The following is a 23,919-nucleotide window of genomic DNA, read 5'->3' on the forward strand; positions in this document are numbered from 1 at the left end:
GTTATTGAAAAATCTCCACATCGGGGAATCGAACCCGGTCTTCTGCGTGACAAGCATAGATACTCTCCACTATACAAACGAGGAATGCTCTAGCATCAATCCTAGCGCGTCAACCCTAGGTGGCGCTCTTCAAGGGGTTACAGGTCATATCCAGGATAGCATTTGGGTTCAGTATACAGTTGTTGTTACGAAAGTCCATGACGCTGCAGCTGTGACTGGATCCAGTGTAAAATATCTCAGAGTCTCAGAAATCAACATGCGGTCTGTCGTTTTGAAGGTTTACAATTAAATATCAATGTTGCATCTACGCGCAAACGTGTACTTAGCTTTTCAGCAGTTTCTGTAGTGTAGTGGTCATCACGTTTGCCTCACACGCGAAAGGTCCCCGGCTCAAAACCGGGCAGAAACACTCTTCTTTGATCCTGATCAACTTCAAAGAACTCAACCAATAAAGGTTATCCGGAATCTAGATAGAGTCAAAAGCACTTTCAGAAATATTGCAGTTGAATGTTGAGTCTTTTCAAGACAATTGTTGGATGAGCAAGATAATTGTTTGTTGAGCAAGGCTTTTGAATTGTATAGCTTTGGATCTCCGTGTATTCAAATTGATGAGGCATGTTGTCCTGTGAACTGAAAGTTGTTAATAGCAGTTATGCTTAGGGTACTTCAATTCAACTTGGTAGCTTTGTGATGGATGTTATAATAATGACCGTACGAAAGTTCAGTTGCGCGCTTATCTGAAAGCGTTTCCAATGGCCTCTTGGTGGCATCCTCGTTCATGAGTTGATAGATGCTTTCCACCTTTGGTGAATAAAGTTCGGCTGTTATTGAAAATTCTCCCCGTCGGGGAATTGAACCCCGGTCTTCTGCGTGACAAGCAGAGATAATGTCCACTACACTAACGAGGAATGCTCCTGCAGCAATCCAAGCACGTCAACCCTAGGTGGCGCTCTTCAAGGGGTTACATGTCATATCCAGGATAGCATTTGGGTTAAGTATAAAGTTGCTGTTACGAAAGTCCATGACGCTGCAGCTGTGACTGGATCCAGTGTAAAATCTCTCCGAGTCTCAGAAATCAACATGTGGTCCGTCGTTTTGAAGGTTTACAATAAAATATCAATGTTGCATCTACGTGCAAACGTGTACTTAGCTTTTCAGCAGTTTCTGTAGTTTAGTGGTCATCATGTTTGCCTCACAGGCGAAAGGTCCCCGGCTCAAAACCGGGCAGAAACACTCTTCTTTGATCCTGATCAACTTCAAAGAACTCAACCAAGAAAGGTTATCGGGAATCTAGATAGAGTCAAAAGCAGTTTCAGAAATATGGCAGTTGAATGTTGAGTCTTTTCAAGACAATTGTTGGATGAGCAAGACGATTGTTTGCTGAGCATTGCTTTTGAATTGTACGGCTTTGGCTCTCCGTGTATTCAAATCAATGAGGCAGGTTGTCTTGTGAACAATTAAAGGTGGTTAATAGAAGTTATGCTTAGGGTACTTCAATTCAGCAAGCACTTGGTAGCTTTGTCATGGATGTTATAATGATGACCGTACGAAAGTTCAGTTGCCATGGTTCAGGTACGCGCTTATCTGAAAGTGTTTCCAAGGGCCTCTTGGTGGCATCCTCGTTTATGAGTTGATTGATGCTTTCCACTTTTGGTGAATAAAGTCCGGCTGTTATTGGAAATTCTCCCCGTCGGGGAATCGAACCCCGGTCTTCTGCGTGACAAGCAGAGATACTGTCCACTATACTAACGAGGAATGTTCTAGCAGCAATCCTAGCGCGTCAACGCTAGGTGGTGCCCTTCGAGGAGTTACAGGTCATATCCAGGATAGCATTTGGGTTCAGTATACAGTTGCTGTTATGAAAGTCCATGACGCTGCAGCTGTGACTGGATCCAGTGTAAAATCTCTCCGGGTCTCAGAAATCAACATGTGGTTCGTCGTTTTGAAGGTTTACAATTTAATATCAATATTGCATCTATGTGCAAACATGTACTTAGCCTTTCAGCAGTTTCTGTAGTGTAGTGGTCATCACGTTCGCCTCACACGCGAAAGGTCCCCGGCTCAAAACCGGGCAAAAACACTCTTCTTTGATCCTGATCAACTTCAAAGAACTCAACCAAGAAAGGTTATCGGGAATTTAGATAGAGTAAAAAGCACTTTCAGAAATATGGCAGTTGAATGTTGAGTCTTTTCAAGACAATTCTTGGATGAGCAAGACAATTGTTTGTTGAGCATGGCTTTTGAATTGTATGGCTTTGGCTCTCCGTGTATTCAAATCGATGAGGCATGTTGTCCTGTGAACTGAAAGTTGTCAATAGCAGTTATGCTTAGGGTACTTCAATTCAACTTGGTAGCTTTGTCATGGATGTTATAACGATGACCGTACAAACGTTCAGTTGCCATGGTTCAGGTACGCGCTTATCTGAAAGTGTTTCCAAGGGCCTCTTGTTGGCATCCTCGTTCATGAGTTGATAGATGCTTTCCACCTTTGGTGAATAAAGTCCGGCTGTTATTGAAAATTCTCCCCGTCGGGGAATCGAACCCCGGTCTTCTGCGTGACAAGCAGAGATACTGTCCACTACACTAACGAGGAATGCTCCTGCAGCAATCCTAGCACGTCAACGCTAGGTGGTGCCCTTCGAGGGGTTACAGGTCATATCCAGGATAGCATTTGGGTTCAGTATACAGTTGCTGTTACGAAAGTCCATGACGCTGCAGCTGTGACTGGATCCAGTGTAAAATCTCTCCGAGTCTCAGAAATCAGCATGTGGTCCGTCGTTTTGAAGGTTTACAATTAAATATCAATATTTTATCTACGCTGAAACGTGTACTTAGCTTTTCAGCAGTTTCTGTAGTTTTGTGGTCATCACGTTCGACTAACATGCGAAAGGTCCCCGGCTCAAAACCGGGCAGAAACACTTTTCTTTGATCCTGATCAACTTCAAAGAACTCAACCAAGAAAGGTTCTCGGGAATCTAGATGGAGTAAAAAGCATTTTCAGAAATAGGGCAGTTGAATGTTGAGTCTTTTCAAGACAATTGTTGGATGAGCAAGACAATTGTTTGTTGAACATGGCTTTTGAATTGTATGGCTTTGGCTCTCCGTGTATTCAAATCGATGAGGCATGTTGTCCTGTGAACTGAAAGTTGTTAATAGCAGTTATGCTTAGGGTACTTCAATTCAACTTGGTAGCTTTGTCATGGATGTTATAATGATGACCTTACGAAAGTTCAGTTGCCATGGTTCAGGTACGCGCTTATCTGAAAGTGTTTCCAAGGGCCTCTTGGTGGCATCCTCATTCGTGAGGAGATACAAGCTTTCCACCTTTGGTGAATAAAGTCTGGCTGTTATTGAAAAATCTCCCCGTAGGGGAATCGAACCCCGGTCTTCTGCGTGACAAGCAGAGATACTGTCCACTATACTAACGAGGAATGCTTCTGCAGCAATCGTAGCACATCAACCCTAGGTGGCGCTCTTCAAGGGGTTTCAGGTCATATCCAGGATAGCATTTGGGTTCAGTATACAGTTGTTGTTTCGAAAGTCCATGACGCGGCAGCTGTGACTGGATCCAGTGTAAAATCTCTCCGAGTCTCTGAAATCAACATGTGGTCCGTCGTTTTGAAGGTTTACAATTAAATATCAATATTTTATCTACGATGAAACGTTTAATTAGCTGTTCAGCAGTTTCTGTAGTGTAGTGGTCATCACTTTCGCCTAACACGCGAAAGGTCCCCGGCTCAAAACCGGGCAGAAACACTCTTCTTTGATCCTGATCAACTTCAAAGAACTCAACCAAGAAAGTTTACCGGGAATCTAGACAGAGTGAAAAGCACTTTCAGAAATATGGCAGTTGAATGTTGAGTCCTTTCAAGACAATTGTTGGATGAGAAAGACAATTGTTTGTTGAACATGGCTTTTGAATTGTATGGCTTTGGCTCTCCGTGTATTCAAATCGATGAGGCATGTTGTCCTGTGAACTGAAAGTTGTTAATAGCAGTTATGCTTCGGGTACTTCAATTCAACTTGGTAGCTTTGTCATGGATGTTATAATGATGACCTTACGAAAGTTCAGTTGCCATGGTTCAGGTACGCGCTTATCTGAAAGTGTTTCCAAGGGCCTCTTGGTGGCATCCTCGTTCATGAGTTGATAGATGCTTTACACCTTGGGTGAATAAAGTCCGGCTGTTATTGAAAAATCTCCCCGTCGGGGAATCGAACCCCGGTCTTCTGCGTGACAAGCAGAGATACTGTCCACTATACTAACGAGGAATGCTGTAGCATTAATCCTAGCGCGTCAACACTAGGTGGCGCTCTTCAAGGGGTTACAGGTCATATCCAGGATAGCATTTGGGTTCAGTATACAGTTGTTGTTACGAAAGTCCATGACGCTGCAGCTGTGACTGGATCCAGTGTAAAATCTCTCAGAGTCTCAGAAATCAACATTTGGTCCGTCGTTTTCAAGGTTTACAATTAAATATCAATATTTTATCTACACTGAAACGTGTACTTAGCTTTTCAGCAGTTTCTACAGTTTAGTGGTCATCACGTTTGCCTAACACGCGAAAGGTCCCCGGCTCAAACCCGGGCAGAAACACTCTTCTTTGATCCTGATCAACTTCAAAGAACTCAACCAAGAAGGTTTATCGGGAATCTAGACAGAGTAAAAAGCACTTTCAGAAATATGGCAGTTGAATGTTGAGTCTTTTCAAGACAATTGTTGGATGAGCAAGACAATTGTTTGTTGAACATGGCTTTTGAATTGTATGGCTTTGGCTCTCCGTGTATTCAAATCGATGAGGCATGTTGTCCTGTGAACTGAAAGTTGTTAATAGCAGTTATGCTTAGGGTAGTTCAATTCAACTTGGTAGCTTTGTCATGGATGTTATAATGATGACCTTACGAAAGTTCAGTTGCCATGGTTCAGGTACGCGCTTATATGAAAGTGTTTCCAAGGGCCTCATGGTGGCATCCTCGTTCATGAGTAAATAGATGCTTTCCACCTTTGGTGAGTAAAGTCCGGCTGTTATTGAAAAATCTCCCCGTCGGGGAATCGAACCCCGGTCTTCTGCGTGACAAGCAGAGATACTGTCCACTATACTAACGAGGAATGCTCCTGCAGCAATCCTAGCACGTCAACCCTAGGTGGCGCTCTTCAAGGGGTTTCAGGTCATATCCAGGATAGCATTTGTGTTCAGTATACAGTTGTTGTTTCGAAAGTCCATGACGCGGCAGCTGTGACTGGATCCAGTGTAAAATCTCTCCGAGTCTCTGAAATCAACATTTGGTGCGTCATTTTGAAGGTTTACAATTAAATATCAATATTTTATCTACGATGAAACGTTTAATTAGCTGTTCAGCAGTTTCTGTAGTGTAGTGGTCATCACTTTCGCCTAACACGCGAAAGGTCCCCGGCTCAAAACCGGGCAGACACACTCTTCTTTGATCCTGATCAACTTCAAAGAACTCAACCAAGAAAGTTTACCGGGAATCTAGACAGAGTGAAAAGCACTTTCAGAAATATGGCAGTTGAATGTTGAGTCCTTTCAAGACAATTGTTGGATGAGAAAGACAATTGTTTGTTGAACATGGCTTTTGAATTGTATGGCTTTGGCTCTCCGTGTATTCAAATCGATGAGGCATGTTGTCCTGTGAACTGAAAGTTGTTAATAGCAGTTATGCTTCGGGTACTTCAATTCAACTTGGTAGCTTTGTCATGGATGTTATAATGATGACCTTACGAAAGTTCAGTTGCCATGGTTCAGGTACGCGCTTATATGAAAGTGTTTCCAAGGGCCTCATGGTGGCATCCTCGTTCATGAGTAAATATATGCTTTCCACCTTTGGTGAGTAAAGTCCGGCTGTTATTGAAAAATGTCACCGTCGGGGAATCGAACCCCGTCTTTTGCGTGACAAGCAGAGATACTGTCCACGATACTAACGAGGAATGCTCCTGCAGCAATCCTAGCACGTCAACCCTAGGTGGCGCTCTTCGAGGGGTTACATGTCATATCCAGGATAGCATTTGGGTTCAGTATACAGTTGTTGTTACGAAAGTCCATGACGCTGCAGCTGTGACTGGATCCAGTGTAAAATCTCTCCGAGTCTCAGAAATCAACATGTGGTCCGTCGTTTTGAAGGTTTACAATTAAATATCAATGTTGCATCTACGCGCAAACGTGTACTTAGCTTTTCATCAGTTTCTGTAGTGTAGTGGTCATCACGTTTGCCTCACACGCGAAAGGTCCCCGGCTCAAAACCGGGCAGAAACACTCTTCTTTGATCCTGATCAACTTCAAAGAACTCAACCAAGAAAGTTTATCGGGAATCTAGACAGAGTAAAAAGCACTTTCAGAAATATGGCAGTTGAATGTTGAGTCTTTTCAAGACAATTGTTGGATGAGCAAGACAATTGTTTGTTGAACATGGCTTTTGAATTGTATGGCTTTGGCTCTCCGTGTATTCAAATCGATGAGGCATGTTGTCCTGTGAACTGAAAGTTGTTAATAGCAGTTATGCTTAGGGTACTTCAATTCAACTTGGTAGCTTTGTCATGGATGTTATAATGATGACCTTACGAAAGTTCAGTTGCCATGGTTCAGGTACGCGCTTATCTGAAAGTGTTTCCAAGGGCCTCTTGGTGGCATCCTCGTTCATGAGTTGATAGATGCTTTACACCTTGGGTGAATAAAGTCCGGCTGTTATTGAAAAATCTCCCCGTCGGGGAATCGAACCCCGGTCTTCTGCGTGACAAGCAGAGATACTGTCCACTATACTAACGAGGAATGCTGTAGCATTAATCCTAGCGCGTCAACACTAGGTGGCGCTCTTCAAGGGGTTACAGGTCATATCCAGGATAGCATTTGGGTTCAGTATACAGTTGTTGTTACGAAAGTCCATGACGCTGCAGCTGTGACTGGATCCAGTGTAAAATCTCTCCGAGTCTCAGAAATCAACATGTGGTCCGTCGTTTTGAAGGTTTACAATTAAATATCAATGTTGCATCTACGCGCAAACGTGTACTTAGCTTTTCATCAGTTTCTGTAGTGTAGTGGTCATCACGTTTCCCTCACACGCGAAAGGTCCCCGGCTCAAAACCGGGCAGAAACACTCTTCTTTGATCCTGATCAACTTCAAAGAACTCAACCAAGAAAGTTTATCGGGAATCTAGACAGAGTAAAAAGCACTTTCAGAAATATGGCAGTTGAATGTTGAGTCTTTTCAAGACAATTGTTGGATGAGCAAGACAATTGTTTGTTGAACATGGCTTTTGAATTGTATGGCTTTGGCTCTCCGTGTATTCAAATCGATGAGGCATGTTGTCCTGTGAACTGAAAGTTGTTAATAGCAGTTATGCTTAGGGTACTTCAATTCAACTTGGTAGCTTTTTCATGGATGTTATAATGATGACCGTACGAAAGTTCAGTTGCCATGGTTCAGGTACGCGCTTATCTGAAAGTGTTTCCAAGGGCCTCTTGGTGGCATCCTCGTTCATGAGTAGATAGATGCTTTCCACCTTTGGTGAATAAAGTCCGGCAGTTATTGAAAAATCACCCCGTGGGGGAATCGAACCCCGGTCTTCTGCGTGACAAGCAGAGATACTGTCCACTATACTAACGAGGAATGCTCTAGCAGCAATCCTAGCGCGTCAACCCTAGGTGGCGCTCTTCAAGGGGTTACAGGTCATATCCAGGATAGCATTTGGGTTCAGTATACAGTTGTTACGAAAGTCCATGACGCTGCAGCTGTGACTGGATCCAGTGTAAAATCTCTCCGGGTCTCAGAAATCAACATGTGGTTTGTCGTTTTGAAGGTTTACAATTTAATATCAATATTTTATCTACGATGAAACGTTGAATTAGCTTTTCAGCAGTTTCTGTAGTGTAGTGGTCATCACGTTCGCCTAACACGCGAAAGGTCCCCGGCTCAAAACCGGGCAGAAACACTCTTCTTTGATCCTGATCAACTTCAAAGAACTCAACCAAGAAAAGTTATCGGGAATCTAGATGGGTGTGAAAACATTTTCAGAAATAGGGCAGTTGAATGTTGAGTCTTTTCAAGACAATTGTTGGATGAGCAAGACGATTGTTTGCTGAGCATTGCTTTTGAATTGTACGGCTTTGGCTCTCTGTGTATTCAAATCGATGAGGCATGTTGTCCTGTGAACTGAAAGTTGTTAATAGCAGTTATGCTTAGGGTACTTGAATTCAACTTCGTAGTTTTGTCATGGATGTTATAATGATGACCTTACGAAAGTTCAGTTGCCATGGTTCAGGTAAGCGCTTATCTGAAAGTGTTTCCAAGGGCCTCTTGGTGGCATCCTCGTTCGTGAGGAGATACAAGCTTTCCACCTTTGGTGAATAAAGTCTGGCTGTTATTGAAAAATCTCCCCGTCGGGGAATCGAACCCCGGTCTTCTGCGTGACAAGCAGAGATACTGTCCACTATACTAACGAGGAATGCTGTAGCATTAATCCTAGCGCGTCAACACTAGGTGGCGCTCTTCAAGGGGTTACAGGTCATATCCAGGATAGCATTTGGGTTCAGTATACAGTTGTTGTTACGAAAGTCCATGACGCTGCAGCTGTGACTGGATCCAGTGTAAAATCTCTCCGAGTCTCAGAAATCAACATTTGGTCCGTCGTTCTCAAGGTTTACAATTAAATATCAATATTTTATCTACACTGAAACGTGTACTTAGCTTTTCAGCAGTTTCTACAGTTTAGTGGTCATCACGTTTGCCTAACATGTGAAAGGTCCCCGGCTCAAACCTGGGCAGAAACACTCTTCTTTGATCCTGATCAACTTCAAAGAACTCAACCAAGAAAGTTTATTGGGAATCTAGACAGAGTAAAAAGCACTTTCAGAAATATGGCAGTTGAATGTTGAGTCTTTTCAAGACAATTGTTTGTTGAACATGGCTTTTGAATTGTATGGCTTTGGCTCTCCGTGTATTCAAATCGATGAGGCATGTTGTCCTGTGAACTGAAAGTTGTTAATAGCAGTTATGCTTCGGGTACTTCAATTCAACTTGGTAGCTTTGTCATGGATGTTATAATGATGACCTTACGAAAGTTCAGTTGCCATGGTTCAGGTACGCACTTATCTGAAAGTGTTTCCAAGGGCCTCTTGGTGGCCTCCTCGTTCATGAGTTGATAGATGCTTTCCACCTTTGGTGAATAAAGTCCGGCTGTCATTGAAAAATCTCCCCGTCGGGGAATCGAACCCCGGTCTTCTGCGTGACAAGCAGAGATACTGTCCACTATACTAACGAGGAATGCTGTAGCATTAATCCTAGTGCGTCAACACTAGGTGGCGCTCTTCAAGGGGTTACAGGTCATATCCAGGATAGCATTTGGGTTCAGTATACAGTTGTTGTTACGAAAGTCCATGACGCTGCAGCTGTGACTGGATCCAGTGTAAAATCTCTCCGAGTCTCAGAAATCAACATTTGGTCCGTCGTTCTCAAGGTTTACAATTAAATATCAATATTTTATCTACACTGAAACGTGTACTTAGCTTTTCAGCAGTTTCTGCAGTTTAGTGGTCAACACGTTTGCCTAACACGCGAAAGGTCCCAGGCTCAAACCCGGGCAGAAACACTCTTCTTTGATCCTGATCAACTTCAAAGAACTCACTCAAGAAGGTTTATCGGGAATCTAGACAGAGTAAAAAGCACTTTCAGAAATATGGCAGTTGAATGTTGAGTCTTTTCAAGACAATTGTTGGATGAGCAAGACAATTGTTTGTTGAACATGGCTTTTGAATTGTATGGCTTTGGCTCTCCGTGTATTCAAATCGATGAGGCATGTTGTCCTGTGAACTGAAAGTTGTAAATAGCAGTTATGCTTAGGGTACTTCAATTCAACTTGGTAGCTTTGTCATGGATGTTATAATGATGACCTTACGAGAGTTCAGTTGCCATGGTTCAGGTACGCGCTTATCTGAAAGTGTTTCCAAGGGCCTCTTGGTGGCATCCTCATTCGTGAGGAGATACAAGCTTTCCACCTTTGGTGAATAAAGACTGGCTGTTATTGAAAAATCTCCCCGTCGGGGAATCGAACCCCGGTCTTCTGCGTGACAAGCAGAGATACTGTCCACTATACTAACGAGGAATGCTTCTGCAGCAATCCTAGCACGTCAACCCTAGGTGGCGCTCTTCAAGGGGTTTCAGGTCATATCCAGGATAGCATTTGGGTTCAGTAGACAGTTGTTGTTTCGAAAGTCCATGACGCGGCAGCTGTGACTGGATCCAGTGTAAAATCTCTCCGAGTCTCTGAAATCAACATGTGGTCCGTCGTTTTGAAGGTTTACAATTAAATATCAATATTTTATCTACGATGAAACGTTTAATTAGCTGTTCAGCAGTTTCTGTAGTGTAGTGGTCGTCACTTTTGCCTAACACGCGAAAGGTCCCCGGCTCAAAACCGGGCAGAAACACTCTTCTTTGATCCTGATCAACTTCAAAGAACTCAACCAAGAAAGTTTACCGGGAATCTAGACAGAGTGAAAAGCACTTTCAGAAATATGGCAGTTGAATGTTGATTCCTTTCAAGACAATTGTTGGATGAGAAAGACAATTGTTTGTTGAACATGGCTTTTGAATTGTATGGCTTTGGCTCTCCGTGTATTCAAATCGATGAGGCATGTTGTCCTGTGAACTGAAAGTTGTTAATAGCAGTTATGCTTCGGGTACTTCAATTCAACTTGGTAGCTTTGTCATGGATGTTATAATGATGACCTTACGAAAGTTCAGTTGCCATGGTTCAGGTACGCACTTATCTGAAAGTGTTTCCAAGGGCCTCTTGGTGGCCTCCTCGTTCATGAGTTGATAGATGCTTTCCACCTTTGGTGAATAAAGTCGGGTTGTCATTGAAAAATCTCCCCGTCGGGGAATCGAACCCCGGTCTTCTGCGTGACAAGCAGAGATACTGTCCACTATACTAACGAGGAATGCTGTAGCATTAATCCTAGTCCGTCAACACTAGGTGGCGCTCTTCGAGGGGTTACATGTCATATCCAGGATAGCATTTGGGTTCAGTATACAGTTGTTGTTACGAAAGTCCATGATGCTGCAGCTGTGACTGGATCCAGTGTAAAATCTCTCCGAGTCTCAGAAATCAACATGTGGTCCGTCGTTTTGAAGGTTTACAATTAAATATCAATATTGCATCTACGCATAAACGTGTACTTAGCTTTTCAGCAGTTTCTGTAGTGTAGTGGTCATCACTTTTGCCTCACACGCGAAAGCTCCCCGGCTCAAAACCGGGCAGAAACACTCTTCTTTGATCCTGATCAACTTCAAAGAACTCAACCAATAAAGGTTATCGGGAATCTAGATAGAGTAAAAAGCACTTTCAGTAATATGGCAGTTGAATGTTGAGTCTTTTCAAGACAATTGTTGGATGAGCAAGACAATTGTTTGTTGAGCATGGCTTTTGAATTGTATGGCTTTGGCTCTCCGTGTATTCAAATCAATGAGGCAGGTCGTCTTGTGAACAATTAAAGGTTGTTAATAGTAGTTATGCTTAGGGTACTTCAATTCAGCAAGCACGTGGTAGCTTTCTCATGGATGTTATAATGATGACCGTACGAAAGTTCAGTTGCCATGGTTCAGATACGCGCTTATCTGAAAGTGTTTCCAAGGGCCTCTTGGTGGCTTCCTCATTCATGAGTTGATTGATGCTTTCCACCTTTGGTGAATAAATTCCGGCTGTTATTGAAAACTCTCCCCATCGGGGAATCGAACCCCGGTTTTCTGCGTGACAAGCAGAGATACTGTCCACTATACTAACGAGGAATGCTCTAGAAGGAATCCTAGCCATCAACCCCAGGTGGCGCTCTTCAAGGGGTTACAGGTCATATCCAGGATAGCATTTGGGTTCAGTATACAGTTGTTGTTACGAAAGTCCATGACGCTGCAGCTGTGACTGGATCCAGTGTAAAATCTCACCAGGTCTCAGAAATCAACATTTGGTTTGTCGTTTTGAAGGTTTACAATTTAATATCAATATTGCATCTACGCGCAAACATGTACTTAGCCTTTCAGCAGTTTCTGTATTTTAGTGGTCATCACGTTCACCTCACACGCGAAAAGCCCCTGGCTCAAAACCGAGCAGAAACACTCTTCTTTGATCCTGATCAACTTCAAAGAACTCAACCAAGAAAAGTTATCGGGAATCTAGATAGAGTAAAAAGCATTTTCAGAAATAGGGCAGTTGAATGTTGAGTCTTCTCAAGACAATTGTTGGATGAGCAAGACGATTGTTTGCTGAGCATTGCTTTTGAATTGTACAGCTTTGGCTCTCCCTGTATTCAAATTGATGAGGCATGTTGTCCTGTGAACTGAAAGTTGTTAATAGCATTTATGCTTAGGGTACTTCAATTCAACTTGGTAGCTTTGTCATGGATGATATACCTTACTTATAATGATGACCTTACGAAATTTCAGTTGCCATGGTTCAGATACACGCTTATCTGAAAGTGTTTCCAAGGGCCTCTTGGTGGCATCCTTGTTCATGAGTTGATAGATGCTTTCCACCTTTGGTGAATAAAGTCTGGCTGTTATTGAAAATTCTCCCCGTCGGGGAATCGAACCCCGGTCTTCTGCGTGACAAGCAGAGATACTGTCCACTATACTAACGAGGAATGCTCCTTCAGCAATCCTAGCACGTCAACCCTAGGTGGCGCTCTTCGAGGGGTTACATGTCATATCCAGGATAGCATTTGGGTTCAGTATACAGTTGTTGTTACGAAAGTCCATGACGCTGCAGCTGTGACTGGATCCAGTGTAAAATCTCTCCGAGTCTCAGAAATCAACATGTGGTCCGTCGTTTTGAAGGTTTACAATTAAATATCAATATTTTATCTACGATGAAACGTGTACTTAGCTTTTCAGCAGTTTCTGTAGTGCAGTGGTCATCACGTTTGCCTAACATGCGAAAGGTCCCCGGCTCAAAACCGGGCAGAAACACTCTTCTTTGATCCTGTTCAACTTCAAATAACTCAACCAAGAAAGTTTATCGGGAATCTAGACAGAGTAAAAAGCACTTTCTGAAATATGGCAGTTGAATGTTGATTCTTTTCAAGACAATTGTTGGATGAGCAAGACAATTGTTTGTTGAACATGGCTTTTGAATTGTATGGCTTTGGCTCTCCGTGTATTCAAATCGATGAGGCATGTTGTCCTGTGAATTGAAAGTTGTTAATAGCAGTTATGCTTAGGGTACTTCAATTCAACTTGGTAGCTTTGTCATGGATGTTATAATGATGAACTTACGAAAGTTCAGTTGCCATGGTTCAGGTACGCGCTTATATGAAAGTGTTTTCAAGGGCCTCATGGTGGCATCCTCGTTCATGAGTAAATAGATGCTTTCCATCTTTGGTGAGTAAAGTCCGGCTGTTATTGAAAAATCTCCCCGTCGGGGAAACGAACCCCGGTCTTCTGCGTGACAAGCAGAGATACTGTCCACTATACTAACGAGGAATGCTCTACCAGCAATCCTAGCGCATGAACCCTAGGTGGCGCTCTTCAAGGGGTTACAGGTCATATCCAGGATAGCATTATGGTTCAGTATACAGTTGTTGTTACCAAAGTCCATGACGCTGCAGCTGTGACTGGATCCAGTGTAAAATCTCTCCGAGTCTCAGAAATCAACATGTGGTCCGTCGTTTTGAAGGTTTACAATTAAATATCAATATTTTATCTACGCTGAAACATCTACTTCGCTTTTCAGCAGTTTCTGTATTGTAGTGGTCATCACGTTCACCTCACATGCAAAAGGTCCCCGGCTCAAAACCGGGCAGAAACACTCTTCTTTGATCCTGATCAACTTCAAAGAACTCAACCATTAAAGGTTATCCGGAATCTAGATACAGTAAAAAGCATTTTCAGAAATAGGGCAGTTGAATGTTGAGTCTTTTCAAGACAATTGGTGGATGAGCAAGACGATTGTTTGCTGAGCATTGCTTTTGAATTGTACGGCTTTGGCTCTCTGTGTATTCAAATCGATGAGGCATGTTGTCCTGTGAACAATTAAAGGTTGTTAATAGTAGTTATGCTTAGGGTACTTCAATTCAGCAAGCACTTGGTAGCTTTGTCATGGATGTTATAATGATGACCATACGAAAGTTCAGTTGCCATGGTTCAGATACGCGCTTATTTGAAAGTGTTTCCAAGGGCCTCTTGGTGGCATCCTCGTTCATGACTAGATAGATGCTTTCCACCTTTGGTGAATAAAGTCCGGCTGTTATTGAAAAATCTCCCCATCGGGGAATCAAACCCGGTCTTCTGCGTGACAAGCAGAGATACTGTCCACTATACTAACGAGGAATGCTCTAGCATCAATCCTAGCGCGTCAACCCTAGGTTTCGCTCTTCAAGGGGTTACAGGTCATATCCAGGATAGCATTTGGGTTCAGTATACAGTTGTTGTTACGAAAGTCCATGACGCTGCAGCTGTGACTGGATCCAGTGGAAAATATCTCCGAGTCTCAGAAATCAACATGCGGTCTGTCGTTTTGAAGGTTTACAAGTAAATATCAATGTTGCATCTACGCGCAAACGTGTACTTAGCTTTTCAGCAGTTTCTGTAGTGTAGTGGTCATCACGTTCGCCTGACACGCAAAAGGTCCCCGGCTCAAAACCGGGCAGAAACCCTCTTCTTTGATCCTGATCAACTTCAAAGAACTCAACCAAGAAAGGTTATCCGGAACAGAGGCGCGGGAAGGTATTTTGAGTGGGGGTGCTGAGGTGCTGGACTGAGCACGCACAAAAAAACTCCCCACACGCAAACACACAGTAAACCCGCGACTGTTACAATGAAGGCTCGATAATCAGCTCACGGCATATAGGCAGGGGTAAAGTGCTATTTTTTACGAGTGGGGAGCGGACCTCACCTCCTCTAGGGGGGTCCGGGGGGATGCTCCCCCGGGAAGATTTTTTTAAAATATTGAAGTTAAAAGCATCAATCTGGTGCACTTTGAGAGCAACATTAAGAGATTTATGGATACATCTCTCAACACCCAGATGAAACACATCTGTAAGCAGATGTTCTTTTTCTTTATGGATATTTTACAAATCACTCCCCTTTCAAACTGTATTCTTGTTTTACTGACATATAGTATTTCATAACTGTTTTTCCTTTATTCTATTATTTCTTTTATAACTATAATGATCATATGAAGGTGTGCCGCGGAAATAATCTTTTGAATAATTTTTGACCAAACCGTTTGAGACCCACTGAGATAACTTAGACTAAAGTTAACTATCTAAACACTCAGAGAGTCCTTTAGCTCACCTGAGCCTCTCAGTCTGAGAGGAGAGCTCTCCTCCAGCTTGTTGTGGAACAAACAGCTCCGTATGTCCGTTAGTGCAGCTAGCTAACCAGATGCTAACAACAAGGTCCCTGCTGCTGGCACCGGTCCCTCTCTCTCTCCCCCTCTCTCACACACACTAAATGCGCTATTTCCGCACACACACAGAGCCGCGAGCTTGAATGACACAAGCACACTTTTATTTCCATGCAACTCTCTGATTGGTCTGGTGTCTTGCCTCTGTTGCATTCACTGAACACGGGACATTAAAGTCCTGCCGTCCTTTCTAGTGTCTTGATGAGGTTCACGTAAAGCACGGTTAATGTATTATATTATTGAGATAGAATTGTCCGGGGCTACAGAAAAAACATTCGGGTCAGGCCAAAATATTATTTTACCAACAATGTGGAATGTATTGGCTACATATTGCACAGATTATGCACAGCGGGAGCAGCAATAACCGTCAAATAATAATTCCGACAGGGGAGCTCCGCACCCCCTGCCTGCCGCTAGGGGGTGCTGCAGCGCCCTCAGCACCCCCCTTCCCGCGCCCACGATCCGGAATCTAGATAGAGTCAAAAGCACTTTCAGAAATATAGCAGTTGAATGTTGAGTCTTTTCAAGACAAATGTTGGATGAGCAAGACAATTGTTTGTTGAGCATGGCTTTTGAATTGTGTGGCTTTGGCTCTCCATGTATTCAAATCGATGAGGTATGTTGTCCTGTGAACTGAAAGTTGTAAATAGCAGTTATGCTTAGGGTATTTCAATTCAACTTGGTAGCATTGTCATGGATGTTATAATGATGACCTTACGAAAGTTCAGTTGCAATGGTTCAGGTACGTGCTTATCTGAAAGTGTTTCCATGGGCCTCTTGGTGGCATCCTCGTTCATGAGTAGATAGATGCTTTCCACCTTTGGTGAATAAAGTCCGGCTATTATTGAAAAATCTCCCCGTCGGGGAATCGAACCCCGGTCTTCTGCGTGAAAAGCAGAGACACTGTCCACTTTACTAACAAGGAATGTTCTAGCAGCAATCCTATTACGTCAACGCTAGGTGGTGCTCTTCGAGGGGCTACAGGTCATATCCAGGATAGCATTTGGGTTCAGTATACAGTTGCTGTTACGAAAGTCCATGACGCTGCAGCTGTGACTGGATCCAGTGTAAAATCTCTCCGAGTCTCAGAAATCAACATGTGGTCCGTCGTTTTGAAGGTTTACAATTAAATATCAATGTTGCATCTATGCGCAAACGTGTACTTAGCTTTTCAGCAGTTTCTGTAGTGTAGTGGTCATCACGTTTGCTTCACACGCGAAAGGTCCCCGGCTCAAAACCGGGCAGAAACACTCTTCTTTGATCCTGATCAACTTCAAAGAACTCAACCAATAAAGTTTATCCGGAATCTAGATAGAGTCAAAAGCACTTTCAGAAATATAGCAGTTGAATGTTGAGTCTTTTCAAGACAAATGTTGGATGAGCAAGACAATTGTTTGTTGAGCATGGCTTTTGAATTGTATGGCTTTGGCTCTCCGTGTATTCAAATCGATGAGGTATGTTGTCCTGTGAACTGAAAGTTGTAAATAGCAGTTATGCTTAGGGTATTTCAATTCAACTTGTTAGCGTTGTCATGGATGTTATAATGATGACCTTACGAAAGTTCAGTTGCAATGGTTCAGGTACGTGCTTATCTGAAAGTGTTTCCATGGGCCTCTTGGTGGCATCCTCGTTCATGAGTAGATAGATGCTTTCCACCTTTGGTGAATAAAGTCCGGCTATTATTGAAAAATCTCCCCGTCGGGGAATCGAACCCCGGTCTTCTGCGTGAAAAGCAGAGACACTGTCCACTTTACTAACAAGGAATGTTCTAGCAGCAATCCTATTACGTCAACGCTAGGTGGTGCCCTTCGAGGGGCTACAGGTCATATCCAGGATAGCATTTGGGTTCAGTATACAGTTGCTGTTACGAAAGTCCATGACGCTGCAGCTGTGACTGGATCCAATGTAAAATCTCTCCGAGTCTCAGAAATCAACATGTGGTCCGTCGTTTTAAAGGTTTAAAATGTAATATCAATATTGCATCTACGCGCAAACATTTACTTAGCCTTTCAGCAGTTTCTGTAGTGTAGTGGTCATCACGTTCGCCTAACACGCGAAAGGTCCCCCGCTCAAAACCGGGCAGAAACACTCTTCTTTGATCCAGATCAACTTCAAATAACTCAACCAATAAAGGTTATCCGGAATCTAGATAGAGTCAAAAGCACTTTCAGAAATATGGCAGTTGAATGTTGAGTCTTTCCAAGACAATCGTTGGATGAGCAAGACGATTGTTTGCTGAGCATTTCTTTTGAATTGTACGGCTTTGGCTCTTTGTGTATTCAAATCGATGAGGCAGGACGTATTGTGAACAGTTAAAGGTTGTTAATAGTAGTTATGCTTAGGGTACTTCAATTCAACTTGGTAGCTTTGTCATGGATGTTATAATGATGACCTTACGAAAGTTCATTTTCCATGGTTCATGTACGCGCTTATCTGAAAGTGTTTCCAAGGGCCTCTTGGTGGCATCCTCGTTCATGAGTAGATAGATGCTTTCCACCTTGGGTGAATAAAGTCCGGCTGTTATTGAAAATTCTCCCCGTCGGGGAATTGAACCCCGGTCTTCTGCGTGACAAGCAGAGATACTGTCCACTATACTAACGAGGAATGTTCTAGCAGCAATCCTTGCACGTCAACACTAGGTGGTGCCCTTCGAGGAGTTACAGGTCATATCCAGGATAGCATTTGGGTTCAGTATACAGTTGCTATTACGAAAGTCCATGACACTGCAGCTGTGACTGGATCCAGTGTGAAATCTCTCCAAGTCTCAGAAATCAACATGTGGTTCGTCGTTTTGAAGGTTTACAATTTAATATCAATATTGCATCTACGCGCAAACATGTACTTAGCCTTTCAGCAGTTTCTGTATTGTAGTGGTCATCACGTTCACCTCACACGCGAAAAGCTCCCTGGCTCAAAACCGAGCAGAAACACTCTTCTTTGATCCTGATCAACTTCAAAGAACTCAACCAAGAAAAGTTATCGGGAATCTAGATAGAGTAAAAAGCACTTTCAGAAATATGGCAGTTGAATGTTGAGTCTTGTCAAGACAATTGTTGGATGAGCATAACAATTGTTTGTTGAGCATGGCTTTTGAATTATATGGCTTTGGCTCTCCGTGTATTCAAATCGATGAGGCCTGTTGTCCTGTGAACTGAAAGTTGTTAATAGCAGTTATGCTTAGGGTACTTCAATTCAACTTGGTAGCTTTGTCATGGATGTTATAATGATGACCCTACGAAAGTTCAGTTGCCATGGTTCAGGTACGCGCTTATCTGAAAGTGTTTCCAAGGGCCTCTTGGTGGCATCCTCGTTTATGAGTTGATAGATGCTTTCCACTTTTGGTGAATAAAGTCCGGCTGTTATTGGAAATTCTCCCCGTCGGGGAATCGAACCCCGGTCTTCTGCGTGACAAGCAGAGATACTGTCCACTATACTAACGAGGAATGTTCTAGCAGCAATCCTAGCACGTCAACGCTAGGTGGTGACCTTCGAGGAGTTACAGGTCATATCCAGGATAGCATTTGGGTTCAGTATACAGTTGCTGTTACGAAAGTCCATGACGCTGCAGCTGTGACTGGATCCAGTGTAAAATCTCTCCGGGTCTCAGAAATCAACATGTGGTTCGTCGTTTTGAAGGTTTACAATTTAATATCAATATTGCATCTACGCGCAAACATGTACTTAGCCTTTCAGCAGTTTCTGTAGTGTAGTGGTCATCACGTTCGCCTCACACGCGAAAGGTCCCCGGCTCAAAACCGGGCAGAAACACTCTTCTTTGATCCTGATCAACTTCAAAGAACTCAACCAAGAAAGGTTATCGGGAATCTAGATAGAGTAAAAAGCACTTTCAGAAATATGGCAGTTGAATGTTGAGTCTTTTCAAGACAATTGTTGGATGAAAAAGACAATTGTTTGTTGAGCATGGCTTTTGAATTGTATGGCTTTGGCTCTCCGTGTATTCAAATCGATGAGGCATGTTGTCCTGTGAACTGAAAGTTGTCAATAGCAGTTATGCTTAGGGTAATTCAATTCAACTTGGTAGCTTTGTCATGGATGTTATAACGATGACCGTACAAACGTTCAGTTGCCATGGTTCAGGTACGCGCTTATCTGAAAGTGTTTCCAAGGGCCTCTTGGTGCCATCCTCATTCGTGAGGAGATACACGCTTTCCACGTTTGGTGAATAAAGTCTGGCTGTTATTGAAAAATGTCACCGTCGGGGAATCGAACCCCGGTCTTTTGCGTGACAAGCAGAGATACTGTCCACGATACTCACGAGGAATGCTCCTGCAGCAATCCTAGCACGTCAACCCTAGGTGGCGTTCTTCGAGGGGTTACATGTCATATCCAGGATAGCATTTGGGTTAAGTATACAGTTGCTGTTACGAAAGTCCATGACGCTGCAGCTGTGACTGGATCCAGTGTAAAATCTCTCCGAGTCTCAGAAATCAACATGTGGTCCGTCGTTTTGAAGGTTTACAATTAAATATCAATATTTTATCTACGCTGAAACCTGTACTAAGCTTTTCAGCAGTTTCTGTAGTGTAGTGGTCATCACGTTCGCCTACCACGCGAAAGGTCCCCGGCTCAAAACCGGGCAGAAACACTCTTCTTTGATCCTGATCAACTTCAAAGAACTCAACCAACAAAAGTGATTGGGAATTGAGCTGTATTAAAAAGCACTTTCAGAAATAGGGCAGTTGAATGTTGAGTCTTATCAAGACAATTGTTGGATGAGCAAGACAATTGTTTCTTGAGCATGGCTTTTGAATTGTACTGCTTTGGCTCTTTGAGAATTCCAATTGAAGACGCTTGTCGTCCTGTGAACAACTGAAGGTTGTTAATAGCAGTTATGCTTAGGGTACTTCAATTCTGCAACCAAGGACTTTCTTTTCGTTTCTACTCAAAATTTGTCTGGTCAAAATGGAAAATATAAAGGGATATCTTTCCTTGCCTGATTTTGTCTGTCAAAAGTGCAATCGTTGAGCGCATGGCCTTGGTCATTGATTGTAGTTATCCTTCAATGATGTGAAGCATGCGCTTGGTAGCTTGTCATGGATGTTATAATGATGACCTTACGAAAGTTCAGTTTCCATGGTTCAGCTACGCGCTTATCTGAAAGTGTTTCCAAGGGCCTCTTGGTGGCATCCTCGTTCATGAGTAGATAGATGCTTTCCCCCTTTGGTGAATAAAGTCCGGCTGTTATTGAAAAACCTCCCCGTGGGGGAATCGAACCCCGGTTTTCTGAGTGACAAGCAGAGATACTGTCCACTATACTAACGAGGAATGTTCTAGCAGCAATCCTTGCACGTCAACACTAGGTGGTGCCCTTCGAGGAGTTACAGGTCATATCCAGGATAGCATTTGGGTTCAGTATACAGTTGCTATTACGAAAGTCCATGACGCTGCAGCTGTGACTGGATCCAGTGTGAAATCTCTCCAAGTCTCAGAAATCAACATGTGGTTCGTCGTTTTTGAAGGTTTACAATTTAATATCAATATTGCATCTACGCGCAAACATGTACTTAGCCTTTCAGCAGTTTCTGTATTGTAGTGGTCATCACGTTCACCTCACACACGAAAAGCTCCCTGGCTCAAAACTGAGCAGAAACACTCTTCTTTGATCCTGATCAACTTCAAAGAACTCAACCAAGAAAAGTTATCGGGAATCTAGATAGAGTAAAAAGCACTTTCAGAAATATGGCAGTTGAAAGTTGAGTCTTGTCAAGACAATTGTTGGATGAGCATAACAATTGTTTGTTGAGCATGGCTTTTGAATTATATGGCTTTGGCTCTCCGTGTATTCAAATCGATGAGGCCTGTTGTCCTGTGAACTGAAAGTTGTTAATAGCAGTTATGCTTAGGGTACTTCAATTCAACTTGGTAGCTTTGTCATGGATGTTATAATGATGACCCTACGAAAGTTCAGTTGCCATGGTTCAGGTACGCGCTTATCTGAAAGTGTTTCCAAGGGCCTCTTGGTGGCATCCTCGTTCATGAGTTGATAGATGCTTTCCACCTTTGGTGAGTAAAGTCCGGCTGTTATTGAATATTCTCCCCGTCGGGGAATCGAACCCCGGTCTTCTGCGTGACAAGCAGAGATACTGTCCACTATACTAACGAGGAATGTTCTAGCAGCAATCCTAGCACGTCAACGCTAGGTGGTGCCCTTCGAGGGGTTACAGGTCATATCCAGGATAGCATTTGGGTTCAGTATACAGTTGCTGTTACGAAAGTCCATGACGCTGCAGCTGTGACTGGATCCAGTGTAAAATCTCTCCGAGTCTCAGAAATCAACATGTGGTCCGTCGTTTTGAAGGTTTACAATAAAATATCAATGTTGCATCTACGTGCAAACGTGTACTTAGCTTTTCAGCAGTTTCTGTAGTTTAGTGGTCATCATGTTTGCCTCACACGCGAAAGGTCCCCGGCTCAAAACCGGGCAGAAACACTCTTCTTTGATCCTGATCAACTTCAAAGAACTCAACCAAGAAAGGTTATCGGGAATCTAGATAGAGTCAAAAGCACTTTCAGAAATATGGCAGTTGAATGTTGAGTCTTTTCAAGACAATTGTTGGATGAGCAAGACGATTGTTTGCTGAGCATTGCTTTTGAATTGTACGGCTTTGGCTCTCCGTGTATTCAAATCAATGAGGCAGGTCGTCTTGTGAACAATTAAAGGTGGTTAATAGAAGTTATGCTTAGGGTAGTTCAATTCAGCAAGCACTTGGTAGCTTTGTCATAGATGTTATAATGATGACCGTACGAAAGTTCAGTTGCCATGGTTCAGGTACGCGCTTATCTGAAAGTGTTTCCAAGGGCCTCTTGGTGGCATCCTCGTTTACGAGTTGATAGATGCTTTCCACTTTTGGTGAATAAAGTCCGGCTGTTATTGGAAATTCTCCCCGTCGGGGAATCGAACCCCGGTCTTCTGCGTGACAAGCAGAGATACTGTCCACTATACTAACGAGGAATGTTCTAGCAGCAATCCTAGCACGTCAACACTAGGTGGTGCCCTTCGAGGAGTTACAGGTCATATCCAGGATAGCATTTGGGTTCAGTATACAGTTGCTGTTACGAAAGTCCATGACGCTGCAGCTGTGACTGGATCCAGTGTAAAATCTCTCCGGGTCTCAGAAATCAACATGTGGTTCGTCGTTTTGAAGGTTTACAATTTAATATCAATATTGCATCTACGCGCAAACATGTACTTAGCCTTTCAGCAGTTTCTGTAGTGTAGTGGTCATCACGTTCGCCTCACACGCGAAAGGTCCCCGGCTCAAAACCGGGCAGAAACACTCTTCTTTGATGCTGATCAACTTCAAAGAACTCAACCAAGAAAGGTTATCGGGAATCTAGATAGAGTAAAAAGCACTTTCAGAAATATGGCAGTTGAATGTTGAGTCTTTTCAAGACAATTGTTGGATGAGCAAGACAATTGTTTGTTGAGCATGGCTTTTGAATTGTATGGCTTTGGCTCTCCGTGTATTCAAATCGATGAGGCATGTTGTCCTGTGAACTGAAAGTTGTCAATAGCAGTTATGCTTAGGGTACTTTAATTCAACTTGGTAGCTTTGTCATGGATGTTATAACGATGACCGTACAAACGTTCAGTTGCCATGGTTCAGGTACGCGCTTATCTGAAAGCGTTTCCAAGGGTCTCTTGGTGGCATCCTCGTTCATGAGTTGATAGATGCTTTCCACCTTTGGTGAATTAAGTCCGGCTGTTATTGAAAAATCTCCCCATCTGGGAATCAAACCCCGGTCTTCTGCGTGACAAGCAGAGATACTGTCCACTATACTAACGAGGAATGCTCCTGCAGAAATCCTAGCATGTCAACCCTAGGTGGCGCTCTTCAAGGGGTTTCAGGTCATATCTAGGATAGCATTTGGGTTCAGTATACAGTTGTTGTTACGAAAGTCCATGACGCGGCAGCTGTGACTGGATCCAGTGTAAAATCTCTCCGAGTCTCAGAAATCAACATGTGGTCCGTCGTTTTGAAGGTTTAAAATGTAATATCAATATTGCATCTACGCGCAAACATTTACTTAGCCTTTCAGCAGTTTCTGTAGTGTAGTGGTCATCACGTTCGACTAACACGTGAAAGGTCCCCCGCTCAAAACCGGGCAGAAACACTCTTCTTTGATCCAGATCAACTTCAAATAACTCAACCAATAAAGGTTATCCGGAATCTAGATAGAGTCAAAAGCACTTTCAGAAATATGGCAGTTGAATGTTGAGTCTTTCCAAGACAATCGTTGGATGAGCAAGACGATTGTTTGCTGAGCATTTCTTTTGAATTGTACGGCTTTGGCTCTATGTGTATTCAAATCGATGAGGCAGGACGTATTGTGAACAGTTAAAGGTTGTTAATAGTAGTTATGCTTAGGGTACTTCAATTCAACTTGGTAGCTTTGTCATGGATGTTATAATGATGACCTTACGAAAGTTCATTTTCCATGGTTCATGTACGCGCTTATCTGAAAGTGTTTCCAAGGGCCTCTTGGTGGCA

The sequence above is a fragment of the Notothenia rossii genome, assembly GCF_949606895.1.
Source record: "Notothenia rossii genome assembly, chromosome: 10".
Classification (NCBI taxonomy): Eukaryota; Metazoa; Chordata; class Actinopteri; order Perciformes; family Nototheniidae; genus Notothenia; species Notothenia rossii.